At 40.9% G+C, this 20,996-nt stretch overlaps 1 protein-coding gene across 10 annotated transcripts in view; it reads right to left on the bottom strand.

Moving 5' to 3' along the window:
• Nucleotides 1-20,996, bottom strand: part of ATXN1 (ataxin 1) — a 224,483-nt gene that overhangs the window by 179,772 nt on the left and 23,715 nt on the right. For 9 of the 10 annotated variants that reach the window (XM_030971064.1, XM_030971059.1, XM_030971060.1 and 6 more), the window contains one exon: nt 8,127-8,217. The exons of the other annotated variant lie outside the window; for it this stretch is intronic. The gene's annotated coding sequence lies outside the window, so the exon portion shown is untranslated. The remainder of the gene's footprint in view (nt 1-8,126; nt 8,218-20,996) is intronic. 10 annotated transcript variants of the gene reach the window in all.

A 20,996-nucleotide genomic window follows, 5' to 3' on the forward strand; every position in this document is an offset into this window, starting at 1 on the left:
ACAAACATACTCCTGATTATAGCATCCACTAGCAAGCTGTTAAAAAAAAAAAAAACCAAAAAAAAAACCAAATAACAAAAGAAACCTTAAAACCAAAACAACAACTAAACAAACACAAAGAACCCCAAAAGATAAATGCACAGGATTGATGGAAGCTGATACACAATTTTTCCCCCAGACTAATCTTTCCATTCCCCCTTGAAGGGTTTTGGCCATGCAGAAACAGCCTCATGCTCATTTTACTACTGGGTTTCACACTTATTGATTTTCTTTGAACTCATGATACAAGTGCCTCTATTTCTTCTGCAGATGATTCCTGAAATTGCTGTGCAATTTGCATGTGGACATACAGTGTCAACTGACCTGAGCACAATTAGTGACAAACTGTGATCAGAGCTCAGATGCAGACTCAGTGAGGACTCTCTTGACCTCAGCCTGGAGACAGTGCTGCACTTACATAAATCCCACCACAGGGCTCTCAGACCACCAGCGCAGAAACTGCTAAACAATGACAAATGGATGACAAACCATGACTGATAGTTCTGCAAAAAGGTTCCTCATCTCCCAGCCACAGCCCCTGCCAATACACACACTTCTGAGCATCACTTTTCAAAAGGACCCATCAGATGCACTCATCCCTCTGAGCTGAGCTCCAAGACACAGTTAGGCAAGGGTGGTACCCTGCATCCAAGAGGCAGCTGAGGATGGGCATCAAGCTAGGAGAGGAGAAGGGAGAGGTACAAGTGAGGAAACACAAAGCTTATGATGCTTAGAGTTAACCAGCACAGTTATGCCAGGAGCAGCAACTTCTTCCCATGCCTGAACTCTGACCAGGAGCAATGCTGGGAAGAGTGTGCAGCCAAAGTCACGGCCAAGGGAGATGGTAGAGGGGCAATCACCCAATACTCCACCCATGCCCATCTCTGAATATTTATCTCAGCACCACATCATTGATTCCTTCCCCAGTTTCTAAGAACTGGCTTTTCTATACACATTAGAGAAAGAAAATTAGTTTTTCCAGTATCTTTCTTTCCAGCTCCTGTTTGCAAAGCCCTCCAAGAAGAAAACTGCCAGACTCCACAAGTGATCAGTGTTATCACATTTGATCCTTGAGCTTGCTGCCACCCATGGGACCAACAGCTATCACTGCCTTTTCCTGGAAGAGATTATGTAGGTATCAGAAAACAAAATTACTAACTTTATTCCTAAAATCTCTCAACAGTCTTCAGTCTCAGTTCCTCATTTACAGCTGGATGGATCCGAAAGACAGAGTCACTTTTGCAAGATCCAAGAATGTGACTGGGAACATAACAGCAAAGCCTCAAGCTCTGTTCCTCTCCTAAGTCTACTACAAAACCCTCTTCTTCCCCTCTGGGCACCAAGTGGAGATGGGTCACCACCTTCTGCATACAGGCTTATTAATATATATAAGTGATTTCTTTCTCATGCACTTATGTATGTAAATTAAGACATATTCTAAACTAGGTTATGACAATATATATTACATTCAAATGTGAAATCTATTGAAACTGTTCAAATTCAGGATTGTTGTTTGATCAACATTTAGAGAAGGTTGTTTCCTGCTGAAGCCACAAAGAAAATCAAACCTCAAAACTGCTATCAGTTAATGACTGCACTTCTTAAACCAGGCCTGCCAGACAGCTTGCAGCAGCGGTCTTCTGCCAGACCGAAGAGGGTTTCTGTCATGTCAGTGCATTTAGCAGGCTGAGTTATATAGCTGGTTCAAACAAAAGAAAGAAACTGGAAGGTTTAGATGTAAGGAAATAGGAGTTAAAATAATTTCTTAACAGAAATTATATGCAAGAGTTCAAGATGATGATGATTCCCAAAGCTCTTATCTAAGATACTGTGACCAAAAAAACAAATTTTACTTAATAACTAGAATTAACGGTTCCTTTTAAAAATTACTTAATTTTAATGCAAAACAAGCTGATTTTTTTTTTCTTCTCCCCTCCTATTTTTCAGCTCCTATTTTAAGGAAGCATTTAGTTGCATGACAGAAATGTCTCAGAATCTCCTTTTTGGGCATTTTTGCTGAACGTTTATTTTAATGTGAATATAGCCTGATACGCGTAACATGAAAAAATCTAATCTAGTCAACAGTGAACAGAAAGCACATCACTGATTTTAAAAAAATAGAAAAATTAAAGGCCCACAGAAATCTATGTTGGAGCAGATTAGTGTTAGAACATCTGTAGACATACAGTGTAGTACAAGTTTAAAAGAAAAGATATATGAAATTATTTCAAGTACTGAATGCGTTCTCTTCTTTAAGGACTATAACTAAAAAGAGTAAATGCAAAGCAAGACTTAGAAGCTGGTGATTTCCGTAAAGTTCTCCTGATTGCTGATTTTAGTCACAATTTAAATCAGCAGTTTAAATCCCCTGAAGAAACTCCACAGGAGTGCTGATTTATTTCTTATGTGATGGGACACTCAAGATCATGAGGAACGTTAGTTTTCTGATGCAAAGCAGACACACTGGGACAAAGACAAGTACACACTGCTATTCCATATTTAAAAAGGCAAGAGACTAAAATATATGCACATATGTGCACGTGTGAATACGTGTCCTCATTTTGTTATCACACTCGATCAGGACGCAGACCTGCATAGCAGCAGACTAGGAAGAGGAAGCTCTTGCAAAGGGGTAATGAGCAGCAATTCTTGGGTGCTCAGGGCAACTCTTCTAGGTGCAGGAGCGCCAGGAGTGGCTCAGCAGCAGGTCCCTTGGTGTAGGCACAGCACTGTGAGGCCAGAGCTGCAGGGCCAGGGACAGGAACACGCAGTGATGTCTGACTGGGGTTAGTGTGGATACTGCCAGGATTACAATAAGCCTTGCTAAATCCATGCTGGGGGCATGGTGACTCTGCACCATCCTCAGCCGCTGCTCCTAGGCCCAGGATGAGGGCGACAGAACATCCTTCAGGATTGTCACACCAGACGCCGCACTGAGCAGGACACAAGAGCCTGGCTGCTCTCACATGGAGGCAAACTGGCCCTTCCAACTTGGGAAACTCTCCTAAGGGTGTCCTGTAGCAACTCCATCGCCCAGCTTGTTCTCATGCATCATAGCACCACATGAGACCTCCTCTTCCCTGTCATGAATAGTGACAAGAACAGGGGAAACTGTGTTTCAAAAAGAAAAGTACATTTTGGTCCTATAGCAGAAATGGAGTTGAAAGACTTCAGGGGACCTGCAGGAACCTTCCAAGTCATTGAAGGGATCCTCCAGTGAAGAAAAAAGGGAGGAAAGTGTCCATAGGGACACCACAAGGCATTTCTCAAGGCACTTAATGTAACAAGACAATGGAGAGTAACTCATGTATAGATAGCAATGAGGTAATTAAAGCTTAGTTCTTCTCAGCCTGCTCCCTACTCCACATAAAAGAAGCACATAAGTGCACAGACATCAAGACTGAAAACAAAACATCTTGCTCCAGTTTAGTTCCCGTGCCTCATAAAGTACTGCTGGCTTTACCATGGCTGTGCTATGTACAATCAGTAACAGGTACTGATAGTGTTTGCACAATACTTCAATAAGCAAAGTCAACTAACATTGCTTCCTCTATTTCTGTGTAGAGTAAGATATTTACAGGAACAACCTTTTGAAACGCTCCAGTAAAATTAGCTTGCTCAGATTTTTTTTTAAACTAGAACAGAGAGCAGAAGGGCATCATCATCATCATTGGGTTTTGTGCAGAAATCAGCTTTCTATTTACCGCTGGTATGTTGCAATAATGAATTGTCACTATCTCTTGAGTTATTTGCTGGGTTATTAGATTACCTAATTACCTAAGTTCACAGAATAAAATAAATAAATAAGATTTCTTCATTATTTCCTCGGAAACGACCTTCAGAAGCATGTATTCCACCTCCTTTCCCAAAGCAATACCCAAAATATTCCCGTAGGAAGTTTGTCTGTTTTATAAAAACCTCTGGTGATGATGCTTCCACAGCTTCCTCAAAGGCAAATAACTGTAGGACCAAAATATCCTTAATTTCAAAGCTTTCTTAAATGTTTACCTAAGTCTTGCCACCTTCATATTGAGCCCATTTCTTTTAGCCCTAACCCCAAGCAGTCAGGCAGTACAGTTTATTCCCCTCCTCCCCGCAGGAACCTTCCACATACTTGAACACTACTATCATGTCTGTTACTGGCCTTATCCCCTGTAGACTAAACAATCCCTATTCTTTCATCTTTCCCAGGTCATGTTTTCCAAATCTTTCATCATTTTTCCTGCCTTCTCTCTGGACACCACCCAGCTGGCTCTTGACTGCATTGTGCCCCAAACTAGATGCTAAGCCATTTCAAACACTGAGTGGAGTGGAGGAGTTATTTCATGCCTTTTCTTTACACACCCTAAAACAGTGCTTTTTTGAGGAACACAGATGGGGATGGGGAACCCTTGTTCCTTGTATGACTGTATGACACCTACAGTCTCAGGTCTGCAACCCCTTTCCCTCTCAGGTGTGCTGTCCTGCGCACATGGACCAGACTTGGGAGGATCTGAGCTGGGACACTTCCCTACCGGCATGGTCACCAGCTCCAGGGTCAGAACTGAAGCGGGCAGGGGGTCAAAAGAAAAGCTGCTCACTCAGCAGAGCACTGGCAGCCCAGGTGCCATGGGAGAGGAGAGAAGGACATGTCACAGGTTTTCTCTGCTGGTCTGGGAACCAGCTGTGATTTTTTTACCACCCTGTTCAACCAAACCAGGCCAAACAGCTACTCCAACACAGCCCAACAGCAGCTCACAGACCTTCTTCTCCAGAACCACTGCTGAGTCAGCCCCATTCTGTCTCATGCAACAGGACATTTCTATCTCTCTACAGCACTTCTATGTTTGCATCCTGGCTATTTTTCAGGGTTTTTTCCCAGACTATTTCTCCTGTTAGCCAGGGCAGCTCAAAACTCTGATCCTGCCTTCCAAGGAGCCTGCAGCCCCCCTTCACACTTTTTATCCTATGTAAAATTAACAACTGCTCTCTCTGCTCCATCAATCATTTCAATAATGAAAACAGTGAGTATTAAAAAAGCCAGGACAGACCCCTGGGGAATCTCACTCACTCCACTCTTGCAGTTTAGCAGCAAACTATGAATAACTACTTTGACTAATGCCTGGTGAAATGCTGTGCACCCACATTACAGACCAGTTAACTAGACTTCCAGCCTGCCTCAAAGAAAGCTGTGTTAGAAAGCAGCCAGAGCCCCCCATTAAAGAGGGAGTAATTTCAGTCAGACAGAGGGGTCCAATTACACTGTCATAGGCACTGTTGGAAAGTCTTTGCTAAATACTGCCATAAAAATGTAATGCATGCTGATAGGAGAAAAACGAGTGTTGATAACCAAGCTTAGGATGACAGGAAGAACTTCAGCAGAACTGAGACAGCAGGAGCTTCACTTTGCTTCCAGCAAAAGAGAGACTTGGAAGAAGCAAACTGAAACACAATATAAAAGTTACAGGAATTTTGTGCCTTCCATCAACTGCTGCCGACTTAGCAGTTAAAGAAGATACTATCACACAGGTGTGGTTTTGTTTAGCTTATTTTAGTAAAACCAAAATGTTTTCTTAGCTCTTCCAGATGTTTTTCCAAAGTGCATTCTTTACTGCTCCCTAACAGCCTATTCTGCTCAAGGATCACAAACAAACCTGACAGATAGCAAAGACCATTGTTCCCAAAACCCTGATAAATGCTTTTAATCAACCACTGAAAACATCCCCATCCCCATGCCATCACTAAGAGAAGCAAGTGGCAGTGGCTGGTGCCTGAAACAGGGAGAAAGGGTAAGTTCCATGGAAAGTGAAAGGTGAGGCAGCTTTCCAACACTGGCTCCCTCTGCTTGCCAAAATAGCAATGCCCAGCCCACGCCTCACTCCTACTTGTGTGGAAGATGCACTTGCTTCCCAGGAGAGTTTACTCTCGCAATGCAGATGTGCTTCACTGAGGCAATCGCGCTCTGTTGCGTAACAGAAGGCAGAATTAAACAGTGTGTGCTGCTCGGTGTGTTTTTCAAATGTACACCACGAGTTACTGTGGAGTTCAGCGGTGGTGCCAAGAGTGTTAACACAATGATTTTACCAGCGAAGAATACATCACATCCTCCATACTCCCACAGCTTACTAGCATTGTAATTTTGCAAAATCCTTTTGAACTTGTCGGTAAAATACAAAGTCACACATCTGTGTGACACATCTGTGTGACTTTCATTTGATCTTTGGTGACTGGGGGTATCATCACCTTGGGACCTAACACATCTGCACCAGCGGCAGGTGCAGGGCAGCTCTGGGAAGAACCTGGCAGGTGACTGCACCGAGGTGCTCAAAGCTGAGCCCTTCACCCCATGTCCTACAAAAGAGGGATTTAAAAAAAATTATTTATTTATCACAAGCAGAATCCAGAAGCAATAATTTCCAGTCCCCCCTGTGAACAAGGAAGAACAACACTGCAGATACTTCCATACTTTGAATAAGACTATACAAACATTTTGATTCTTCTCTGTTTCTAGGAGTTGCACAGTGCCATTCCTCTTCAGAGGAATACAGGTCTTTTCTAAAATATATTATGCATAACCTAGTTTTCTACAGCAGAAAACTCACCAAGGGAATACTGTTTGCTCATACCAGAAATGTATCCCAAAATTACAGTAATTTATAGCCTCATTTTCATTGACAAAAGAAATAATACCATTCTCTTCTGACAAATATCAGTACACTGAAAAAGTAATGAATAAACGTCTATAAACAGGTATCAAATAAAGCAACTGTCAATCACTGAAACAAAACTTTAATTAAATCATATGGTAAGCAAAAAAAAGAAGTAAAAACAAGTCATATAATCTGAAATCAAAATAAAAATCTGTCTGTCATGCCAAAGCACAATTCAGAGCAGTAAAATACCATAACCTGTTAAGTAATCAGTCATCTAATTGTTAATTGTAAAGTCCCAAGTTTACAAAGCAAAGACAAACATCCAGATTCAGCAAAGTACTTTGGCATGTGCCAAAGTACATCTGTATTTTAGAAACATATTTTATGTGACTGTGTTTAAAACTCTGAAACTCTTCATATACACCTCTACTGTGATTTTTTTTTAAGAGACAGAAAGCAATCTGCACTGTTCACATTTTAGTATTACAAATCAAACCAGCATTCAGCCTCAGCTGAATACATATTTCTGGAGACACATCAGAAAGAAACCTGAGGATTAGCCCTAACACAAAAGGATGAGGGAGTTGCATGCTGTCATCCTGCCAATTTTCCAGAACAGAAGAGTTAGCAAATGAGGCATAAAGCAATGTGTGCAAAGAAACTCATACCTGCAAAAAAATGCAGAAGTATCGGGTGTGCAAGAAAATTATAGTAAGTAGTATCAGGCCAAATCACAGGAACTGCTGACAGCTGAAATTCCTTCTGGCCTCAGCTGGAAGTACTTAGCACCTTAAGGCTAGCTAAACTTATAAGCCATCCTAAATTGATGCTACAAATTATATTTGAATATTCAGCACTACACTTTTTTTACATCTCTGACCTTCTATTGGAATCAGTGTAAGGCAGCAGCACTAACTGAACCTCTAGTTACATTAAAGAACATCTCCCTATCTGTTACTGTAAAATTAATACAGTCTTCTCTCTTTTATTTCTTATAAAGATAGTGGTAGCAACATCAAATATACCTATGCTATTGCTGTAGGGGAAAACCCAAAAAGTTCCCATTTTGGTCTCTGAAAAATCTCCCATTACTACAGTTGGATGCACAAAGAAAAGGTGGGGCACTGCGGGGCAAGTGCCGAAGAAAGAGACACGCACTCGATCGGGCACATCTCTGAGCAGGAATGCAGCGACCAGCCCCAGCTGGGGCAGAGGGACAGTCACCTTGTGGCAGGGTCTGAGTCAGCTGCACACTTCTATATCTGCCAAAGTGGGCTGACAGGTTTCATTTGGCAAAGACTACTTCTGGGGGAGGGGGAAAGCCAAGGTGGGGATGAGGAGTTTCACTGCCTGGAGACAGTTTGTAAGTGACTACAATTATTCTGATACATAGATTTTGAAAAATTAAAAGAAGATAAATTAATTAATTAACTGAAGAAAAAAGGTTTAACTTACTGAATAAGACACCACTTTAAGAGGTTTCCCCACTTTCCCTGCTGTAAAGCACTTCAGAAAAATTCAGCTACTACTTCTCTTGACCTTTTCACTGAAAGAGAGCAGAGTAAAAACAGGAAAGAGCTAAAATGATATGCATTAAAGATGCTTCATGTTAGGAAAGTCTTTTGAGTCAATGTTGCAAATTCACTCTGTGTCAGATTTGCCAATATACTGCTTGCTAAAGGCTATCTATTGAGAGCAGCAGCAGTCAAAGCAGGAGTGTTGCTCTCAGTTGTTGCAGCAACACCGTACACACCGTATGATGCAGCCATGTAGCATTTGCATCTGGTGCTGGTTTTCCACACCCAAAAGTTCACTTCATGTCTTTTGATTCATTTATAATGTCCTGAGCCCCCAGGCAGATTTGCTCTGCTGATTTCCCTTTTCTTAACAATAATACAAATAAACATGGAAATAAATCTATTGTCTGAGGAACCCTCCCACTAATTCTGTTCTTTGATGGTTTGGTTGATTTACTATGGTGAGGAATCAAGAGTGAAGTGGATCGTAGCTTAATACTGAGTGTGGTTAATCTTCCCTTTGCATAATGCTGGTACACTATGGCCCAAATACCAGAGATTTATTTGATGTGTACATGCTTTCAAGCATTAGTAAACAAGTTGCAGCCCATTATGAAAGAAGAGCAGATCCAAACAGTTGTGAAGCTCTTTATGTACTAGATTGGCATTGGCAGTGCAATATACTTACATCTCCACGTGTACTAGCTTTAAAACTCTGGGCACTATTTCATGACAAAACATCATTTTTCAAACTGTAACTAAAAATATGGCTGAGATCACTTCCCATGACCTGATGCACTGTTGTTGGAATCACAAGAAAACTAAGCAAGAGGCACAGTTTTCTTTTTCTCTTTTTCCTTATAATTTATTTTATTCCTTGTAACACAACCAAAATGAGGGAGAACTTATATAAGAGCCTCAAAAATGTACAGACACATTCATTCCCATGAAAAAACACAAAGCATCTCTCACTTCTCATTTCTTATTCTTCTATTACTTTGAAGAAGATGTTATAGAACACACAGAAGTGCTCTATGAAACATCACTGAATTTCTTACTTTACTAGACCTATCAAATAAATCCTACATTCTATAACTGAAACATTCTTCTTCTTGTTCATGTACAAATAAAAACAAATTTATTTCTTTAGAGGCTGGTCTCAAGAGCAAAGCATCAACTTAAAAATTAATAACTTTCAATAATGAAGTTTCAAGCAATGGTACAGTGGAAGAACTTGGAGTGCACAGAAGTTACTTGCAGGTGGCAATGCCTCCTGGATAAAAGACCCACTGTAGGTCTACATTATTTGAACACACACAGGCAAAACCCACTCAAGCTGCAATGTTAGGTATCAATACATCATTCTCCCAATATAGCGCATTTTTCCTAGCTAGGAGAAGAATCATGATCCCATACTCAGGTACAGTATGGTACCTAATTCCTTGCACTCTCACATACATAACGTGATTTTCAGCAAATCTCCCAGTTTATACTGACCCCCCACACAGGCTACAACTGTACACCAGCTGTCACTGGCCTAGATTTTATTCTGTCCTGGGCTGAACACTGACTTTAGATGACTCAGAAACAGTTGCCTCTGTTTCTTCCCCTGCTTAATAAATAAAGAAGCCACAACAGAGACAGAGAGAAATTCAGAGCTGGAGGCAGGAAGGACTGTTCAGACAGCAGTTCCAAAATCTCATCTGCAGAGGTGTAGAAAACGTACACTCCTGGAGCAAGGTCTTCAGATAAAGCCTCAAATCTTGGTGGCAACCATCAAATGGACACAAAAGCATATGCCTACAAAGGAGGTGCTGTGAGAACAAACACATCAGTGACTGAGAGACGCCAGGATACCACAAAAAAGTAACACAGTAAGAAGAGAGGATGCCAATGTCTCAGATAAGCAGTTATGGCCATGTTTACTTAAACTGTTCTGCTGAGCTGTTCCCGTTTCAGGCAGAAAACTTTGATTTAAGGAAGAGACTTGCAGTTCTGTCTTCATATTTTTTTCCCTTCAAAGCATGAAAGAACTTCCTTTTTCAAAACCAATTTAACAAAGTTTACATCCAAACCCTCTCAGTCCCAAAAATGTCAGATCTGAGCTCTATTAAAAGCAGCAGTTAGTACAGCCAAACGCTCCACAGTACATTTAATAGACTATAATATTTCTAATGCCTTACTGCCTGAAGTCTATGATCTGGAAAACCAGCCAAGCACACCCACCCAAGAGCAATGACTGCTACAGGGAGAACTCTTTATCTCCCTGTGGTTCTCAATCACCACTGGCATGAGCAGACCAGGGACTCTCCAGCTGCAGACAGGGAGCATACAGACCACCTCTCTGGCAAGAGGAAGCCTGAAGGAAGCAGACAAATTAGAAATGAAAGTTGTGCCAAGCATGTAAGCACAGAGCTACTGTTTCAAACTTCAGGTCTTGCAGTTTTATGGATGTATTTTATTACTTGATTTTATTGGACCCTACTTCTCCTAGCCTACTGCTTCCCTCATATCACTTACAGTTCCTCCCATCCATTTTTGCCTCATATCCTTCAGGCTGGAAGACTGCCCAAATCAGCTTCCCTAGTTCAACTACTAACTCCCTTGACACCAGTGGGGATCAGAGTAGGCACCTGCCCCCAGCTCAGGTATGAGCACCCTGCACACCCAGCAGTACTTTCCCCTAGCTGGCCTAAAGGATGAATGGTACAAGCATGTTGATGCAGATTTCACAGTTGCCAGTTGTGACACTGGAAAATGCAGTTCATGCAGTCTCCTGACAAATCACCACGCCACCAGTTCTTCCATATAAGGCATACGTGTAGGAAAGTAAAATAGCTTTTCTAATAGGTTATGCAAAGAGAGGCGGCTTCCTGGTACCTATTACAGCTGACTGGGAGCTAAAATGATACTAATTACACTGTTCAGCTGAACTCCAGCAAGGCGCCATGAATCCCAGCAGGAAGAGCTCTACCCCCCATCAAGCTCCTCCCTGCAACCATGTGTGGGCAGGGCCCATGCCAGGGGTACCCAGCCTGGCATGGCCTCCTGCTCCTCCTCTGTCACCAATGGCACATGGCAGGAGCAAGGCTGTCACCATCGGAGCAAGAATTTACTCCTAAATCAGGTTTCCTAAGCATCAAACCTGCTGCTGAGGAGCATTTTCCACTCCTGCCAGCCCGACTGCTCAAGATGAAGCAAAGGTTTGGATGACTGCAGCTCATTCCATGTTATCACACCAGTGGGTTGATGTGGATTCACAGTGAAGCATGAGAGGCAGCACATTCAGATATGAGCCAGGCTGAACTTAAAGAAATGGTTTCTCCTGTTTCAGGCCCATAGCATTTCACCTACCAGGGGTGCAGTGGAATTTTTAAAGAGCAGTCAGAAATAGCGCAAGAAAAGGGGAAAACATTATTATTTGCCTATATCTAAATAATGAAATGAAGCATTTTTCACTTCCATGTTTCAGGATCTCAAAAATAGGAAGGGGAGTGTTATCATTTACTACAAGGTATGAGAAATGAATGGATTCTGACAACAGTAACACTTTATTCCCTTTCATAACAGAAACAAGCAGAAAACATTTTACTCCAGAGAATGAGTTCTCCAGAAAGCTTTCAAGTTGTCTGAAAACAGTCATAACTATAACACTGCTCACAGAATGTTTGCTAACTTTATCAAAGATGCTCTCTGTTAAACATTAATTTTTATATAGATTCACTTAGCTATACTATTATATTTTCAAAGTCACCTCATTTAACTACTTTATTAGATCAATAAAGAATTTTGGATAGCAACAACTGCACATATAGTCAAATAGAAAGACAGAAGTGCTACTTGACTCAAAATGGAGAGGGGAAAAACCAGGGAAAGTTACATTAAAATGAAACAGTATAATTAGAATTCTAAAAAACAATTGGCATCCCAAAAAAATAACTTTTATGACCTCTCTTCACCTGCAGAAAGGCTAAGCAAGCTTTCAATCTTCTCCCACTTGCAAGGTTTTCCTGATAAAAGCAAAGCCCGCCATAGAACGACTGCACCAGCTGACAGCCAGCTTTGCTTTCCTGAGTCCCTGCTCTTCAGAGGCAGGCTCCAAGTCAACAGGTTCACAGACCATAGTCACTGGTCACTGCTGCCACCACAGAGTACAAACTAAAACCCACCATTACACTGCAAACAAATACTGCGACTCACAACCTCCAGCGAGGGCTGCCGCAGCCTGTAGGAATATTCCCACCTTTATGCACATGCAGTGCAACACTTGTATCCAGTTATCCCTGAGGGGCAACGTTCCAAAAGGATAGAAAAATTTAGGTAATAGACATTATGCAACATTTGAGTTGTATTTAAACAAACTCCAGCCTTAGAAATTAGTTGCCTTATTTTCCTGGTCTCCTGAAAGTGTGCAGAAGGTGAGCAGGTTCACAGGCAGCCCCCACATTCCTCATTCCTATTTTGACCCCATACCTCAGGTGCAGCACTGGCATGGAGCACCCACAAGCATATGCTCTCAGGGGAAACCTGACCCTGCAGCAGCACAGAGCAGCACGAAAAAACCCATGAGGAGCAGCTGCTGCAGGGGCAGGCTGAAAAATTAAAATCTGGTTACCTGCAGGCAGCTCCCCATCTCTGAACAGCACACAGGCAGGTGAGGCCCCAGCTTTCACAGTTTGAGATGAAAGAGCCCCAGCACTCCCATGATTCACTCCTGGAGGCTCCAAAATGTCCCCCCAGGAAGGACATCTCCCAGGTTTGAACACCCTCCTCCCAAGGGTTCACATGTTACTACATAGTTCTGACCAGAGGCATGAGCAATTTATTTCTCCTCAGCCAAGTGATACCAGGAGAAATTATCTCTGTATTGAACTGCATAAGGCTCTCTGGTCCTGCCCGTGTCTCTTCCTAGCTCTTCCTCAATTTTTCCAAAAGGCAGGGTAATGAACAGCACTGAGGTACACAGGCTTTGGTACTTCACACATAATAATCAAAAGGACAGCAGAAATGGTAAAAAAAATTCTGGGTCACAGTCCTGACTATGAGATTTTAAAATCACTAGCAATGAAATTCATACTCGAAATGGTTAAAGATTCAGCTTTGAAAACAAGTATTTAATAATAATTTAGAAGAGGAAGGTTGTGGATAGTTACACCTCAGGGTATTTCCAGAAATGACAAGTATTTTAACATGCAAATTCACAAATTCTGCAGCATACTGAATTTGAATATCTACTGTACATCCTCCTGGCCATATACCATATTATTAGCAAATGCCACAGCACAAAATGGTTTTTTTAAGACTACCTATATCCTCAGTTACACATTAGAATGCAGTTTACACAACAGTATAAAAAGCATGTTATATATGGCATGTTTTGGAGCAGCTACCATATGCTCTGTCAGTACTCTATGGATTAATAGGGCCCGCATGCACAATAATACATTGGTCACTCATAGCTCCCTGGAAGATTATTCCATTCACCATCACAATTAGCTGATGCTTAGGCTTATGTCACAATTTTTCAGTCCCATTTTTATGTTGGTGAGCTCAAATATACAATTGTTGGGGTTCAGGGGTTTTTTTTTGTTCCTATTTCTTTAAAGGTATGATCCTAATTTCATTAATTTGCACTAATATCAAGGAAGCAGGTTCAGACACTGAATCAGAAGATAAATGTGTCTCAACACTACTATTTACACTACAAGATTTACTTCTATGTTCCTTTGAGCAGCTATACTATAAGTTTTTTTTAAGTTAGTTTAACCTATTATTGTACCACTGGCAGTAGTAGTTTGAGAAACAGTGGAAGAAATAGAGGAAATACAGAATGTAAAAAAAGTAATTTGTTTCAGTATGATTACTCCCATTTTGGGCTGTGTTTCTGGGCAGTCAAAATTAAGACACTTTTTTATATTTTGGCATGGGGAACAGGCAGTAAAATAGATCTATATAATCACCTGCAGCAGCAACCCATATTGTAACAGGCCAAAGTCTCAGAAGTATTTTATTTTCTTGGTTTCTATTTGGAACAGAGGTCTGAGTAGTCAGTTGAATAGGTGGCTACAGAATAAAATGTCATTTACTAGTTACAGCCTAACCTAAGGTATAGGAGGTTCACCTTCCACTCTGTAGCTCTAGAGGCTCCCATACAATCACCAGCATTTGTGCCTGAGCAAATGACTTCAAAATAACACACTGGAATGCTTCCAAGATAACATTTTCCATTCCCTCTGTACATGCTGTGAATCACCTTACAAACTGCACAGCCCTGGAGAGTAAGATCTCCAATGCATTACTATCTTAGTCCAGGTCTCCCTTGTGAAAATGAGATTGTGCCTAACGAGTTTAACAACTCACAGGGCAGGCTGAAATGCCATTGGCATCACCGAGGGGTCAGGAGTCTGCCTGCTTTGTACATGGCAGCAGGAGATTTGCCTTTCTTAATACAAGTGGTGCTGTTACACCCTTTTTACAGGAATACCAACAACTGCCAGGGATCTGTGATTCCTCAACAGGAAACAGCTCCCTGCAGAAGGTACCTCAGAGGGGTTGTTCCCGTATGGGTTACCCACACTGAGACAAAAAGGCTTTGCCATCATTCCAGTGAACTGCCCAACATTTCCTCCTGCCTACAGTAGCAACACACAGCTAAAGGGAGCTGCTAACACTTGGCAAAGCAGCATGATGCCACTTCCACATAAATATGTTGCAGCACCTACAACTACAAGTATATAAATATTTCAGAAGGTAAAATGTACTTTGCATTGGGTTGGTTGGGTTTTAAATACATACCTGTCTTTTTAATTTGTCTGGTAAGCAGTTTGTGCAGAAAGAAGCATTATAAAGTGAAAAAGTATGCTAAAAATTCCATTTGCATTCTAAAGATAAAAATTACCATTAATCACATCTGAAAATGAGAGAGTCTGAAAGCACAAGATATATTTTTGAAGGGAAAAAGTGGTCACAGCTACCAAAACACTTTCAGAAAGGAGGCTGACAAACTTTTCCTTCCTGTCCCAAAAAATAAAACGCCTTTAACTAGTTTGCATATAGCTAAACAGCTAAAATCAAACTGGTACAATCTATACTACCCATACAAAGCCAAAAAGGTACTCTACATACTCCACTGAGAAGGAATTTTGGACAGCAATGTACCTATCAGTACTGCAACCAGCTAAGTGACTTACCAAATCATCTCTATAACAACAACTGCCAAAAGCCACTACGAGATTTATCAACAGTGGGGCACATCCACACCAGCACTGCACTGCAGAGAGCGACAGAACAGAAACATTCCTGCTCCTTCCATGGGCTTGGCTTGGGCTGGCCTCTTCTGCTTGCAATCATCAACTTTTCACCAGTCTATATCTTTATTTTGTATCCTCTTTGAGGGACGTTGTGAACAAAAAGAGGACACAGTCCTTGGGCTCAGTCACGAAGGTGGGCTGAAACTTACTCATACCTGAAGGGCTGTGCTCTCCTGGTCTCACCACATATAGCTACAAAAATCAAGCAAGCCATAATAAATTTATACTAAGGGATTGTGCACACACTCATGTGTACACAGATGTGAGAGAGCAAGCTTGCCTGTTTAGGAAAAAGGGACTGTCAGCACTATTTTATGTTTAGAAAAGAAAAGCCTCTCTTTAATAAAGTAACCTTTTGCCAAATCTCAACTTTACAGAGGATAACTTACAGTGCATCTCAAGCAAGTTTGAGATGGGTCACCACAGAGTATACATGCCCATGAGTCTTTTCTTGAGCCCACGTCCACTCACATATTTGTACAAGTGAACCCAAAACACTTTATAGCCCTGTCCTCTTAACCTTATTTCAAATAGTCTTCATCAAACTGCAAGTGGAGGAGGAAGGGGGAAGACAGAAATGGCAAAGATGTCTCTTTGCTTCCAACTTTCCCTGCAGAAATATTACCAAAACAGGATATAAAATGTCTAATCCTGAAAGGTTATTTTGTCACAGTTTTCACAAGGCCTTTTTTTCAATGTATATGAAGGGCTTTATAACTTTTGTGTCTTTATCTGATCAAAATGCTATCCTTCCTCCTGCAGCCCTGGCATTCTTTGTGGTGAACTGTTTCAGTATCAATATTAATATTCAAATGTCAAGTTTGTCACACTACATTTCCTGTATTATTTAAAGCATTCAGAACAACTATTATCTATGAAATGTGAAACAGTAAATTTTTGCTATCTGCTTAAAATTTCAGAAGCCCTATCTGGGACAGAAGAGCACTTATATTAGTCACATGGCATTTTACTTAGAAATGTAGCATTCAGCTTTTCTAGCAGTACTTCTGCATTTCCCCAAATTGTCTTTCATTGTTTCTAGCAAAGCTACACATATGTTCTTTTTCTGGAGTACAACTGAGCCCTGAATGTCAATCAAATATATAGTATTTAGAATATATTCAGTATTCAGATATATATTTCCTAACTGAGAGTGACTTTTACATATAGTGAACCCTTGAGCTTTGTGGGGTTTGGGGGGCCTTTTTTTCATATTCATAGAATAGTAATTATGTCTTTCATCATTTCTACTGCTCTTTAAAAAATTTACTCTCTTTTTTTCCTGTTTCAGTATTTAGTTGAATCTATTTCTTTTGTGATTACCTAGACTGTGGTCACACACCGTTGGCTGTAAGGGGTATTTTTACTGTAACATGTAGGTGTCTTCAAAAGCAACATATTTCAGAGCTGCACAGCTGAGAATGCACTGAACTGTCATCCTTTCTACCAAGTTGCCAAAGTTCTGGAGAAACTTTCGTATAATAGCACCAACTTAAAATAATGAATGCATAATAATCCACATACAGAAAGGTGCATGCTAATTAGATACATTTTTCTCCTTGTTAAAGAACAGCTTCACAAGGAAAGCATCAAAACCACACTGAGCCTTCCATTAAGAGGGAACACTTTAGGCTTTAGATCAAAATGAAATATCTCAAATAGCTTAAGGAAAGCTTTATTTTCAGTGTACAGCTTGATGATGCCATAAAGAACTTTGGTGCCATTGCACAAGTCAGTTATTTCCTCCATTCTTCCCTCCAAAAGTGGAGGGTGATTGCAGAACATGCATGCTTCTTTCAGTCTAAATTCACTCCAAATTTGAGCCAAAGGGGTCTGATCCTAACACTCCAAAAGTCAACAGGAGGAACGCCAGTAGGAACGGGGCCTAAGACAACATTTCTACAGTAGTCAACAACACTGAGTTATATAAATACTTCCTAATATATCAATACTGACTGGTCATCAACATTTCCATTATAATCTTTGTACTTTGAGATGGCTGTATGTTGGATGCTGTCCATACTTCTCTCCTGCCAGCTGAAATGAATTGGTTTTGAGTGATACAAGGCCCTCTCTCTCCTCTGGAGTCCTGCAGACAACTAACAGAACCATCATTTTCCACACAAATCTACAGCATCCTACCATCCTAGGCTGAATTCCACTTTACCTGCTTAGATACAATGTACTTTTGCAGGGCTATAAAAGGAAGGTTTGGTTTTGTTTCAGGAAATCAAGGGCTCCCAGATTTTTCATGTAGTATGTCATGTCAAATAATCAGGGCTAGAAATACAAGAATTAGGTGTGAACAACAGTTTCTGAATATGTGTCCTGCAATTCTTCTTCACTTTCTTTACAGTGCATTGAGAATTATAAATTTAGTAATAAACAGCAAAATCTAGTCTACCAAAACAAGGAGCCTGTCACAAATGCTCTTGAAAAAATACCGGGGTATTACTAGCATCACAAGCAGTATTCTTCTCACTCCTATCAAAAAAGCTACCCTTGAATTTGATCTCCTTACACTCAGAAGAATGGCTGCGTGTCTACAGAGCCTCAGCATTATTATAACTGAACTCATTATTTTAAAGTGCTTGGAGCACCTTGGGCATGACAGAAGACACAAAAAACCCCAAGCTCTGTTGAACCATATGAAACTCATACTAATATTAATTAATTCAAATTCACAAGATTTGCTGAAGCTGTTCCAAAAAAGCATTATGGCATATTTTGAGAACAAATACTAGGAGCAAAACACAAAACCTGGCTTAGTTTAACCAACCTACCAACACAACTTCATGAATATTTTTAAAATGAACCCGAGTCTTTTCTCTCCTCCCTGCTCCTGGAAAGATGCTAATATTAGACCCACCAAACTGCACTAATCAAGAATCAGCTCTAGAAGTAATTCTTATTTCTGAAGAAATCAATTATTAAGGGAACTGATTTTTAAGAGCAGTGTGGGTAAAATGTGAGTGCAACTGCTTCATGCATTAGTTGAGAGGTTTAGCTGAAGGAATGGGCATACATGTTACCCTCAGTTTTTACAGTGAAGCATGTTAGTTCCTTCTCTTGCCCTTCCAGTACTTCCCTGTATATATCTATTCATCTTCAAGCCTTCCCCGGACCCGAAGCTGAATGATGGCAATGGACAGGTATTTGCAAAGTGATCCTATCACTGCCCCCCTGAAACTCAACAACTTCACCATGTAAGATATAAACCTGCTGAGGAGAACTTGCTGTGAGACTGCAGAGCACTCTGCTCTGCAGAACCTGGGCCAGAAACAGCGTGATGGACACCAGTAACACAGCACTAACCAGGTGAAGTGGGGTGAACTCTGCGCAGAGGCTTATAGCGCGCTCTTTCTTCACAGCCGAGGTGTTTCAGTGGTTTTTTTTCTAAGGTGCAAACACGCAGAATTTATACATTTATGTTGACAGGTTGGCAGCTTTGCTCTCAGTAGTAACCACAGTTTCTTTTGAAGTTTTTAGCTGAAGTTAAGAGACGACCCAGGTCAGTACTCACACATCACACACCACAGCTTTCCTCAAACACAAGAAGAAAAACCCAGCAACGAAAAGCCCAGCTACAGAGTAAACACCACTTACACACACCACTAAAGCTCTTATTTTCCATGCCCATCCAAGACCACAGATTGTCCTAAGACTGAATACTGGCTCTCCATAAAGGACCTCTGAGCCTATCCGAGCGTCTCAGCTCCCTGCCAACCTGCCGGCACCCAACAACAGGGCATTGCACATAACAGAACTGCCCTCAGCCAGCTATAGCAATGCACTCAGCATCCAGACAGCAGCTTCTTTTCATTCCATACCTTCTTGTACAGGCCTTTGTAAAACACACACAAAATCTTTACTAGTACAGAGGGAAATCAGTGGCTACAACTGCAAAGCGCCGCGTTGCTAGCCAGAGACGAAGAGCACACAATCTGATGCTGAATGACTGCCAGCAAAGAGGAGTCCCAGCTTAAGGCCTCAAAAGCACTTGGAAAGCTGTTGCCTGGCTGATTACGTCCCCATGAAAGGGTAAGGCTCCAGAGCAGCATGCACAGCAGATTAGAGGCAGGAGCTGCAGAGCTGAGCCGCCACACGTACTCTGCAAGTGCACCCTGGTGCGTACTTGCACGGCAACACGCCTCCCAGGGAGAGCGACACCCGTGAGCCGCCAGGCTGCAGTCTCTGGGCAGAAATACCTGCTCAACTCCCTCTGAAATCAACTGGTCCTTAAGAAAATTTAAACATCAAGTGAGGGATGTGGTAAAACTCCAAACAAAAAAAAATTTAAAAAAATAGTAAGGGCAGTGTCTCTGAAAAAAGGGACAATTTGGCATTTGCAGTGTGTACAAGATGTCTTCATACACTTTCCTGATTCCTTGCCAGTAACTATTCAAAAAAGACCACTTAACAAGCAAACAGGTCTTCAGTACAACAAATAATAAAAAAGAGAGCAAAGCTTGTGCTATTTAAATATCATGAAACATTCTGCTAATCACGCACAGATGGAAGTACAGACGCTTCTGCCAGACGCCTTGTTCAGAAACTTTGCTCTATTTTTAATTATTTGATGCACAGAGGACCTGTTTGCTGATTAAAAGGGCACTGCCTTTAAAAGCACTCCATCAATATGGAGTCTAGCGTTGTTTTTAAAAGAGGACTTTAAAAGTAGTAACTCATACCTCCAAGCTCCCTGCACCAGTTTTTATGATCTTATAACCATGAGGTTGAGGGTTTTTTCAGATGTTTTTCTCACCTCGAGAAACTGCCTACATACAGAAAAAGTGAAACTAACTATACTCACACTATTGTTAAATTCACTGAGTAAATCAATTTGGAAAATGTGTATTTTACTCTAATATCCCTTAGTCTGTATCTTTTTGTTGTTAACTTATAACAAGAAGGGTTATCAATTTCCAGATAGAAGTTATTTTTGATGGTTTCCGGTTTAGTCAAAAGCCTCCTTTTTGAGAAAACATACCAACTCCAGAATTATCAATCAAATAATTATTATATTGTTTGTGGTTTTTTAAATCTACTGTAACCACAGTATCATTCCAATAATCAGTTCATGGCAAAAGCATGCTGATACACAAAAAAAAAAAAGAAAAAAAAATTTTAAAAACCCCTCTTACATATTTCCACTTCACACCTTAAGTGAACTTCACTCATTCAGTGGGTGCTTCATTCTGGTACTTCTCCATAGCAGTCCAGGAATTTTTCCTTCTCTGAAGAACCTCACTCAAAATGCATACTATGTCACTTTTATTTTCTTTTTCTGAATGAAGTGCTTTTAAAAATTCTTTTTTGATTTAACTTATATTTCACAACCTATTACTAGAGAACTTTATCACTGGAGCAGAGTCACGGTATGAGAAGTGATGATAAAGAAGCCCAAAGAAAAGTGCTCAAGCTGCTACTTTTGACCCATCAGTATGATACATGAAAACGGTATTACATTTTTTAAAATTTACATTAACAATTTGAAT

Source organism: Camarhynchus parvulus, chromosome 2 (genome assembly GCF_901933205.1).
Source record: "Camarhynchus parvulus chromosome 2, STF_HiC, whole genome shotgun sequence".
Taxonomy (NCBI): Eukaryota; Metazoa; Chordata; class Aves; order Passeriformes; family Thraupidae; genus Camarhynchus; species Camarhynchus parvulus.